The sequence below is a fragment of the Belonocnema kinseyi genome, chromosome 9 (genome assembly GCF_010883055.1).
Source record: "Belonocnema kinseyi isolate 2016_QV_RU_SX_M_011 chromosome 9, B_treatae_v1, whole genome shotgun sequence".
Classification (NCBI taxonomy): Eukaryota; Metazoa; Arthropoda; class Insecta; order Hymenoptera; family Cynipidae; genus Belonocnema; species Belonocnema kinseyi.
In genome coordinates this window covers 15,372,860-15,383,993 of record NC_046665.1, presented here as the reverse complement: position 1 = coordinate 15,383,993, position 11,134 = coordinate 15,372,860, and the positions used below count along the sequence as shown (strand labels likewise).

The 11,134-nt window shown below is 33.2% G+C and overlaps 2 protein-coding genes across 10 annotated transcripts in view; one reads left to right on the top strand and one right to left on the bottom strand.

Moving 5' to 3' along the window:
• The window catches only part of LOC117179929, a 1,200,486-nt gene that overhangs the window by 727,549 nt on the left and 461,803 nt on the right, over positions 1-11,134 (bottom strand). The gene's annotated exons all lie outside the window — the stretch shown is intronic.
• LOC117179928 (irregular chiasm C-roughest protein-like) overlaps positions 1-11,134 on the top strand; it is a 164,437-nt gene that overhangs the window by 6,899 nt on the left and 146,404 nt on the right. The window lies entirely within an intron of this gene.

Genomic DNA, 11,134 nt, shown 5'->3' with positions numbered 1-11,134 from the left:
CTAGCGCGCTTTTCTCCGGACTCTCTCTGCTTCCCCTTTTCAGGATATCCTCCCCCTCGCTGGCACTGCATGCTTTCTCCCTTGCCTTATCGCTTCCTTCGCTCCGATTCTTCCCCCTCCCTGACGCGCCACTCGACACCGGGCCACACACAGCTGGTCGTCGTGTCCTGGAAATTTCCTCCCGTCTAATTCACTACCATGACTGCCAGTACTCTCGCTGCCCACCTCCCGCTCTTCAGTCAGTAACTGTAACCTATCCATACACCCAAGCACGCACTGCAGCCAACAGATGTCTCTTAATGCTGCTCTCACTCACCGCCTTAAAATTTCATTTTATTTGCCCTATTTCACACCTCACATCGCCTGCAGACACTCTTTTCTCACCCCTAACACGCCCAGCACTACGAGAGCCACTCAACTACAATGTAAATTTATTTTTATCTTCCTAATGTATCCCTCACAATTGTACTGACCTTCTAGACCTCCACCCTCACACTCCAATCACACCTTCCACACAAACTCCGTAAAAACTTCTCACCGCCTGTCACTGCACACTTTCTCACTACCGCCACCAACATGCAAGTCGATTCGTTTCTAATGCATTACCTTCGCCTGTGTACAGCTTAAAGGACCTGCGCGCATCAATTCCTCCACAGTTATCTGTGTACCGTTCTCCCAAAAATACCAAAAGGTTAAATAAAGTATGACATTTCAGCGAGTTTGACCTAATTCTCATTGCGATAATGTATGTTTTATGGGCCTCGCTTTCAAAAAACTTTCTCAAAAATCGAATTTTCAAAAAAAAATAGAAAGTACATTCAAGATTTGATGAAACTCTAGAGGCCCAATAAACAAAATCAAGACGTGGTTGACCGGTGCCGATTATGTGGAGATACCAACGAATTCATCGAGCACATTATTCATGGCTGTCGCGTCGTGGCTCAGAGAGAATATACGCACAGACATAATGATGTAGCCGGCATTATGCATAAATAACGTGCCCTAAACTTAAGACTCTTAAAAGAACGGACGCTTTTCTATAGATACATTCCAATGCCCGTTTTAGAAAGCGAAGATTATATCTTATATTGGGATGTTACTATCCAAACGGATCGTTACGTCCGGGCCAATAGACCTGACATCGTGATGCTTGCTTGTGCACTTAACCGAAATTTGCAGGCAACTTATACAGCCAAGATCCACAAGTATAGCAAGTTCAGGCATGAAGTAAAGATCATATGGAGGAATGTCAATCATGCATCTTTTTATCCTATTGTAATTTCGGATACCGGCAATGTGCACGCAAGATGCACTGAACATCTTGAACATTTGAGGCACCTAGAGCAAGAGTAGAAAAATTATCATTGTCCAGGAAAAGTACGATCGAAAAACAGTTATAGCAAGAAAAAGACCATTTTTGTTCCGCTGTAAAGAAGAACAGATTGAAGTTGGAGGAAAAGAGCAATAACGGAGTCGTTCTTTTCCTCCAACTTTATTGCGTTCGTCTCTACCGTGGAGCAAAATTTGTTTTTTTCATTGCTCCAACTATTTCGATAATATTATTATTCCTATCTCATAACGGAGGGTTCTCGTATAGTTCTTAACCATTCGCAGGATTTTTTGGCAGTGTTGAAACACCTGTACGGAATGGATGAGTTGTAGTAAGTTTATGTATTCGTTCGATAAGTTATGGGTCTTCTAATGATATAAAGGTTCATGTTTCAATTAATTCAAATTATTCTTTAACCTTGCCTATGAATTATTTATAAGTGATACAATTTCAGAAACTTGACAGGATTTTTTTTTCAAGTTGGGAAAACGTCTATCACACTTTTCCGCCAGTCTGTGAATTTTTTGACAAATTATTGAATAATAATTCAGAAAAATTCGTATTTCTGTGAGGTTTTAAGATTTCTAATCATATTATTCTCAGGTAGAAGAATTTTTTGTTACTGTAAAAATTTTGACGAGAAAATTTTGAAAAACAAACTTTCGAGAAAGAGTTGTTTTTTCCCTACAGCGTTATAGGCTTCTATGAATAAACTAAATTTGTTATTGTAAAAAGTTCGATAGCAAAATTTAGAAAAAAATCGAAAGAATTTTTGTGATAAAATCTGTAAAAATTCCGATCGCAAAATTTTAAAGAAAAAAACAACATTTTCTCCCCGAAAACGTTACAGGCTTCAATAAAAAGCACTGTATTTGTAAGTGTAAAAACTTCTATTGGAATTTTTTTTTCTCACAGCTTTATATGCTTTAATAAAAAAAACCAAAGTTATTACTGTACAAATTTCGATAGCAAAATTTTGAGAATAAATTTCAATACCAAAATTTTGAAAAAAAAAATTTCCGAGAAAATTTATTTTCTCCACCGCGTTATAGGATTCAATAAAACCAACTAACATATGTTGTCGTACAAATTACGATATTAAACTTTTGAACAAAACTTTTGATAAAATTGGTTTGAAAGTCACAAAAACTCTATAGGCTGCAATAAAAAGTACTACATTATGATACTATACGTAAATTTTGTGATTAATTGGACTAAATCTGATTATCAAAGATATTTTTCTACTCTAATGATGTAGTTGAAAATTAGCATAGCGTGACAAAGAAGCCATGCCGAAAGCTGATTATATTTTTCATTGATGTTTTATTTATGCGAATAAAATACAATGTTTGAAGAGTCCATTAATTGGTTGATCAGTCGGGGAATGCCTGGAAATCAGAGAATATTGTTAGTCAGTTTTTAAAGATAAAATCAATGCAGTCACTTATTTAAGTAAAAATATCACTTTATTCAGTTTTCTTTGAATAAATTAGCCCCATGGCCTTGAATTTTGGTGAATTCTTTTGAAATATTTTAGCTTATTTTAAAAGATTCCGAAAATGTTTCAATAAATTTCAATTATATGAAATATTTTCGGGGATTTTGAAGGATTTAAAGGCTCTTACAGGAGATCTAAAAGATTTCAAATTATTTCTAAGGAAATAGTTTCTAGGATTTTGAAATATTTCATGATATTTCCATAGATTTAAAAGATTGCAGGTTATTTTAATGGATTCTAAGGAATTTCCAATTGATTTCAATAACTTATATGATTTGACAAGATTTAAAAGATTTTAAGATATAAAAAAAGTTAAAGTTTTTTTCAAGAGCTTTAACAAATTGCAATAGATATAAAAGGATATGAAGGGATTTTAAATATTTTATAGATATCCTAAATAATTTAAAATTGGAAAAATTTTTATATAATTTTTAATACCTTTAAAATAAACCAAGGAATTTCTTAAGATTTGAAATATTTAAGGGAATTTAAAAACATTCTAAGTCATTTTCAAAAGATTAAAAAATATCAAGAAATTTCTGGAGATTTTCATGTTTGTAAGGGATATAAATAAATTTTCGTAGGTTTGTAAATAATTTAAATAATTTGCAAGGCATTTCAAAGAGCTTTATAAAAAGGTTTTAGGTTATTTTCAAAAATAATAATAGTAAAAAAAATATAATAATTTGGAGCGATTCCAACGAATTTAAAAGATTTTAAGTTATTTTAAAATGTTGCAAGTAATTTTCCAGATCTTTAAAAAGATTTAAAGCGATTTCAGAGGGTTAGGAATATTTTGGGGTATTCTTTAAAATTCCAAGGCTTTTTTTAAGAGCTTTAGAAAGTTTCCAGGAATTTCAAAAGATTTCAAAAGGCGCTTAAAATTTTATGAAAGTTAAAAAATTCAAATCAATTTTTAATTGATTTCAATATTCTAAACTGATTCCAAAGGACTATAAAAGTTATTTTAAAAAATCCGAGTTTTTGTAACGAGCTTTAACAAAATGAAAGGGATTTCAAATGAATTTAAGGGATTTGAAATATTTTTAAGCATTTTTAAGTAATTTCAAGGGATTTCACATGGTGTATACAATTTTACGAAAGTTAAAGAACATCCGAGGCATTTTAATTAGATTTAAATGATTTTAAGGGATTAAGCTCAAAAAGTTTTAATAATTTCTCTAAGATTGCAGAAAATATCAGATTTCATCAAATTTGACGGGATTTTGAATTGACCCTGAATTCTGATTAGTTTATCCTGAATATGTTTAATTCATCTAAATTCTTCAAAATTCATTTAATTTTATTTAACTCAATTTTTGCTTTTCATTAAATTCCTTCGAATATCCTTAGATTTTTCTAAATTCATTTCAAATTTACTGAATTCAGTAATTAAAAAAAATATTTTTTAGTTGTTTTCAATTCACAATAGTTGAATACTTCTTATTTTTCTTAAATTCCTTCCTTTTTAAGGGTATTAGTTCAATCCGACTTTGAATTTTTTTAAATCGGTACGGCACTGATCCATATACATTTTTTCCGAAGGATTTGTGAACGAAAGAAGGAAAACTTGTCGAATATCCGGGGGTTTGCGAGATCCTCGGATCAATAAAATGTTGAAAAATCAAAAAATTTGTTGAGGAAATGATTATTTTCCCGACAAATATGAATTTTGCGAAAGATAGAAACCAGCGGGTAGCAGACGGCAGCATTTGAAAGATTAGAATCCTTTGCTTATTTATTTTTTTGTTCAAAATTTTGACATAATAGTAAAATTCTAGAGATTCACGGCTCTTCCAAAGGGCCAGGTCTTGAAGATGGTGTCCCCAAATTATGCGAAATACGTTGCGAAATGGAGCAAAAAGCAGAGAGAACTGACATGCCCTGTCTGTGTTTTTGTAACTGCATTTGTGATAAACCGCCAGGCTAGCTGTTAGCTTCACTCTATACGCGGATTTGGGGCGCCCTTCATCATTGACCGTTGGTCAAGACTACAATTCTCAAAGGGGAAAACCTCTTTTGGGACATTGACTTTTTGATGAGAATATCGTCAATCGATATCACTTCAAAAATAATTAAACACGTGTCCCGGATTTTTTGGTCCTTGCAATCACGCTCGTGGTAACCACCCTGTCGTGAGTTCGAATCTTTTTTTCAACTTTTTTTTCGTATTGTAAACATGTCAAATAATAATTTTTAATGTTTCCCCGGCGAATAAATTATTTGTTTAAAAAATACTGCTGCGAAATAAATATCATGCAGACACTTTTCGAATAATTTATTTGTATAATCGTAATTTTTTTTTACATTTTTGCGGGTGATAATCGTCATGAATTATCACGTAGCTGGGTGATGCACTGTACACTGCAGCGACGGAAGAAATCAGAATCAGCCAAGGATTAGGCAGTTTTCAATTGGAAAATAAAAACAAAAAATGTAAATACAATTAGAACAAAAAATTTTACAAAATGCTAAATTTATCATTTATATTTTAAAATTATAACTCTGGAAAATTGTGTAATATCGAAATTTCATGTCGAGGGACTTGATAATCTTACGATTTATAAGTAAACTTTGTAATTTTGAACATTATTCCTGGGTAACTTGATAAATTTTTCATTTATAATCCAGTTACAATTTCAAACTGGCTAAATTTACAAATTTACATACAATCATAAATTATTCTTTATCAAATTTATGCGTTTGCAGATATTATTTGCAAAAAAAGTCCATTTCAATATTTTGTAGGATGACGATTATCCATGACGATTATCACCCGCAACAGTGTGAAAAAAGTTACGATTATACAAATAAATTATTCGAAAAGTGTCTGCATGATATTTATTCCCCAGTAGTATTTTTCAAACAAATAGTTTATTCGCCGGGGAAGCATTAAAAATTATTATTTGACATGTTTACAATACGAACAAAAAAAGTTGAGAAAAATATTCGAACCCACGGCAGCGTGGTCAACAGTCAGACTCTGGTCCATTGGACCAGCGGATCTTGATGAGAGTTCATGCGCGCGAACCGGTAGAGTTTCTGCACCCTTGGCTAATGTGATTTACAAACGCTCATAGTTTTTACAAGGGACTAAAAAATCCGGGATACTTGTCTTATTATTCTTGAAATGATATCGATTGATGATAGTCTCATCAAAAAGTGAATGTCCCAGAAGCGGTTTTCTCCTTTGAGGATTGTAGTCTTGACCCACGGTCGATAACGAAGGGCGCCCGATTCCGCGTATACAGTGAAGGTAACAGCTAGCCTGGTCAAAAATCAGTGCCGTACCTATTAAAAGAAATTCAAAGTATTTTATTGAAATTTTATTGTGTAAATTGTGTAAAACACAACAAAAATTTTATTGAAATCAATGGAACTTTTAACCTGTTTTCCAATTCTTTTGAATTTATTACAATTTAACTTGAATTTTTTCAAACCGTATTTGAAAATACATTTCTTTGGCAAAAATATAAGTATTTATCAAATGAAAAAGTTAATATTCACATTGAAATTAATGTCTTTGGTCCAAAATTAATTTTTTTTTAAATACAAATGTAAGTATTCAATTTTTGGGTGACAAATTATCTTCCTTATTTGAAAATTAATGTATTTTGTTGAAAATTTGTCTCTTCGATGGAAATTAATCTTCTTAGTTGAAAATTAATGTTTTTGCTAGAAGAAGTAGTAACTATTCCATTTTTGATTGACAACTTATCTTCCTTATTTGAAAATTGAACTATTTGGATCAAAATTGATCATTTTTAGTTGAAGATTTAACTATTTGATTGAGAATCAGTGTATTTTGCTGAGAAATCGTCTGTTTTTAGTAGAAAATTCACCTTTTCAGTAGAAAATTTATTATTGTGGTTAAAAATTGAAACTTTGTATATTGGGTTAAATATTTAAACATTCCAGTTTAATATTTATAATTTTTTTGAACAATTGATCAGTTTTAGTACACAATTCAACTGTGTATTTAGTTGTTTATTTATTTAATTTGTTGAGAAATCTTCTTTTTTATTTGTAGAAAATTAATGTTTTGAGTTTATGATTCATTATATTAGTTAAAAATTCACCAGCTTAGTTGAAAGTTAATTATTTTAACAAAAAGTTAAACCATTCAATTTTTGGTTGAAAATCGATCTTTTTTAATTTAACATTTCGTTTTAAAATCATGCGCTCTGTTGAAAAATCGTCTTTTTTGTTAGAAAGTTATTCTTCTTGGAAAATTGATCTTGTTAGAAATTGCATCTTTTAATAGTTTTATTTCAAACGAAAATGATGACTCTTTGGTTGAAATAAAACTCATGTATTAAAGGTTAAACTCTCTTGTTAAAAATTCATCTTTTTATTTGAAGATTCATGTAGTTGAGTTGAAGATTTATTACTTTACTTGAAAATTCATCATTTTAGTTGAAAATTAGCTATTTTTTGTGGAAAATTAATTATTCAAATTAAAAAATTAACTATTTCATTGTTGATTGAAACCTGAACTTTTTCTATTTAAAATTTAACTAGTGTGTTAAAAATCGATCCTTATTAGTTAAAAATTCAACTATTTGGTTACGAATTGAACATGCATTATTTTCACATGAAAAGTTAGGAATGAAAAAAAAGTTAGGTATGAACTGAATTCATACACTTTCGAGACAAATTCAAAAACTGAATAATTATGTTCATAATATTATTTAAGTATTTAATTAATCGATGCTGTTAATATATTTAAGAATATCTTGAGATCTAATATGTTCAAAGCATTGTCAATTAAACATATGAATTGAATATCTAGAAACAGAATAAAACACATTATTTACAATAAACTCGCAAAACTGTATACAACATATTCCGAGTCGATTGTTTAAAAAAATTCAAAATATTTTAATGGTTCCATACTATGAGAAATTATACCTGGAAAAAACTTAAGATTCAGTCAACCCTCGTTTATTACAACACTCGTTTAATCTAAAACTAGTTCATTGCAATTCAAGATACTCGTCTGTTGCAACTTCCCCAACTCCCACCACTGATGGTCACATGTTTCATATAGCCAATCACAGCGTGGAATCGGGAATATATTGTGATACCACCTTCTGTATGCGTGGAGTTGTGGGGTCCACTCTCGAGTTGCAATAGACGAGATTTTTACGTTTCGGAGGAGTTGCAATAAACGAGGTTTGACTGTATCTGCAAACACCCTGGAATTGACAGGGAATTATTTTCAAGGATTTGAGTAGATTCCCTGGTTAAAAGATGTTTAGAATAAACATCATGCATTAAAACAAAATTTAGGTATAGTATCATAATGTAGTACGTTTTATTGATTTCTGTATGGTTTTTTCGATTTTCAAAAAAATGTTATCGAAAACTTTTTTTGAAAAATTAATTCGAAAACTTTTTTTCAAAACTTGATTTGAAAACTTTTTTTTCAAAAATTTACTTGAAATTTTAACGATAACATGTTTTAAAAAAATTTCTTGGACATTTTGTTAAAAATTTTACCATCGTAATTTGTACAGTTACAAATTTAGTTCCCCACGCTGCGGGGAAAGCAATTTTCTCTCGAATAATTTTTTTCCTAATTTTCTTATCAAAATTTTTATAGTAATATAAAATTATTTTACCTAAGCATATTTTGATAAGAATTCTTACAACTTTGCTGAAACACGCGTTTTTCTGAATAGATATCAAATCATTTGTGAAAATAATGTACAGACGGACGGAAAAGTGTCGTAGGCGTTTTTCCAACCTTTAAAAATTCCTGTTAAGTTTCTGAAATTGTATCACTAACCAACAATTCATAAGCAAGGCCAGAGAAACATTTACATTGATTTCAACAATCCTAAAATATCCTGGCAATGGTTAAGATCAGAATGAAACTAGTCATTTTCTTGCTCCAATTGTTTTTCGATCCTACTTTTCCTAGACAATGATAATTTTTCGATTCTTCCTCTAGGTGTCTCATTTAGGAGACAGTACGTTATTGGCAGTAGCTCAAAGGCGGTTTTATTGAACAGCGGTCGCATTGTAAGAAACTTTCTTGACCATCAGGAAGCAAGCGAATAAAAACCTGTGGTGTGGCAGATGCTAGCTCTAAAAAACCATCCATATGTGATTGTTTTCACCTCCAACGCTCGCGGCCGCTCGTAATAGTATACCTACAACATCAGCACAGGAGGTTTCAAGCATCATATTGGATTGACTTATAACATCCTAATCTCATCAGTAACTTGACTTAGTCCTTGGTTATGCTGTATAACTGGATTTACCTGAGTAAAAGTTTTCAATAAAATAATTCAATAACACCGAACACCGAAGGTGTTCTCGCGTTGGTGTCGCGGTAGAGTTTTAGCTTTCTTCTCATGACTTTGACGGCTATGTTGGCAGTAGCACTGCTACAGACAGGGCTTCTCATGCCAGCTAAACTGATAACGAAGAGGAGAGAAACTAAGAAGAACACCCAAACCAACAAATTAAAAATAAAAAGTATATTAAAGATTTTGAAATGCTTGTCGCTTCCCGACAATCCTCGAGGCGCCCCTGGAGCCTCAGCTGGAGGTAACAGCATGCGAGATGGTGGCGATGGTGAGCTTCGAGAGGGTGAGTCAGATCCCACTAATCAAACAGCAGGCCAGTAAGAACATCTGCGAAAAACGGTAAGCAGTGGAACATCTACTGTGCCATATGAATTGACTAGCGTTAGCTATTTGAAGCCAACCACCTCGATAGAAATACAGTGGGAGAGCATCAAGTGGGATACCAAAATAAAATAGGAATTGGTGCCTCTCTATTACGAAAATGCGAAGTTTGAAACGACAATGGAAACAGGATACAATTTGAGAACGAAATTTGCTGCAAAGTATCCTAATATACAGAAAATCGTACTGAGAGACCGTATCGCTAAGTTTTTGGATAGCCGAGTTTTAAGGCTGACATTCGACCCTACCCATCGAATGCAAACAAATTACCTCTTGAATAACTTCTTGAAGACAAACTGTAAATCTCAAACGATTTTCATTAGAAAATTATATAAAATATTATATTAAATTATATGGTGTAATTCAAACAATAGCTTAAACAATTACCGCAGAGTGCCATTGGGAGCATATACTGTAGATGAAAAGGACACTTTCTCACACCTATGGCCACATCTGACTATCATGAGATAAGAGGCTGTAAAATACGACAAACTCACATCGACCGACCGCCATAACCCTCGTGTGTATTGAGGACACGGAGCGATCCAAGTATAAAAGCCCTTTGCATCCATATCGCGAGTGCCTTGGTATGTTTTTGGCACGTCGGGGTGTGACTTTGAGGTTACGAACCAGTGATAGCTTCACACCTCCGAGATCGGCGATTGCAAGGATAAGAATTTTAACTGAATATTTTAAGTACAATCAGTGCAGCTCCTTCAGAAGGTCTCGATACCTCCCCTTTTTCCTTCTCCTTGTCTGAGGTTTTCTGTCGGCCAGAGCTAAATATTCCAGAGAATTTAGCAATTCTTCTATTGTGCAATGGACTGGAACGATCGGTAGGGCAGGATCACGGGCAAAACCATAAGAGCGACGAAGATGGTAATGAAGCACTCTTAGGACTGTATTTGGACTTAAGAGATACACTATTTCCGCGAGAGTGAGATGACTGAATAATATGTGTTTTAAGTACTCAGCATGTGCATGACACGCTCTGCACCTACTTCCAGGAACTTCTTGACGCGAAATTCGGCTACTTATACTAAATCATACATATCAGAAAAGTTATTGGCCTTTAGTTCACTGTGTTGGACAAGTCGCCCTTTTTCGGTTGGAGCACAGCACGCCTTAACACCAGCCACTGCAGAATGCGCATTTTCGAAGTACGAGGTGAAGATGCGGGTCAGATGCTGGTGTGAAGAATTTAACTTCTTCCATCAGAAGTTCTGGATCTCTTCGGCAGTGAATACTGGATATTCGTCCTCAGTTGTTATGAGGTTGTCTAAAAGGTCCTCCAAGCGGATTATATTTTAAGTGTTGATTCTCCCGATCCCATCCCTTACGTCGTCTGTGTTCTCCTTGGGCGAAATAAAATCCGTATTTTTTCAACATATTGTCAATTAGACACTGAATACGGATGCGTTCTGTTTGTCCAGTGGTGAGACTCCTCCGAGAGATCCTTACGAAGGGCGACATCCATGATAGCTCGTTTTTGGGACTTTTGAGAAATCTAGATAATAATGTTCCTTCTTGTTCTCAAGTCTCCATCATTTCTCAGGGGATGCCTATTTTGCGTGATTAGTCTTAATGTCGTTTGCTCACCTTCGTCTG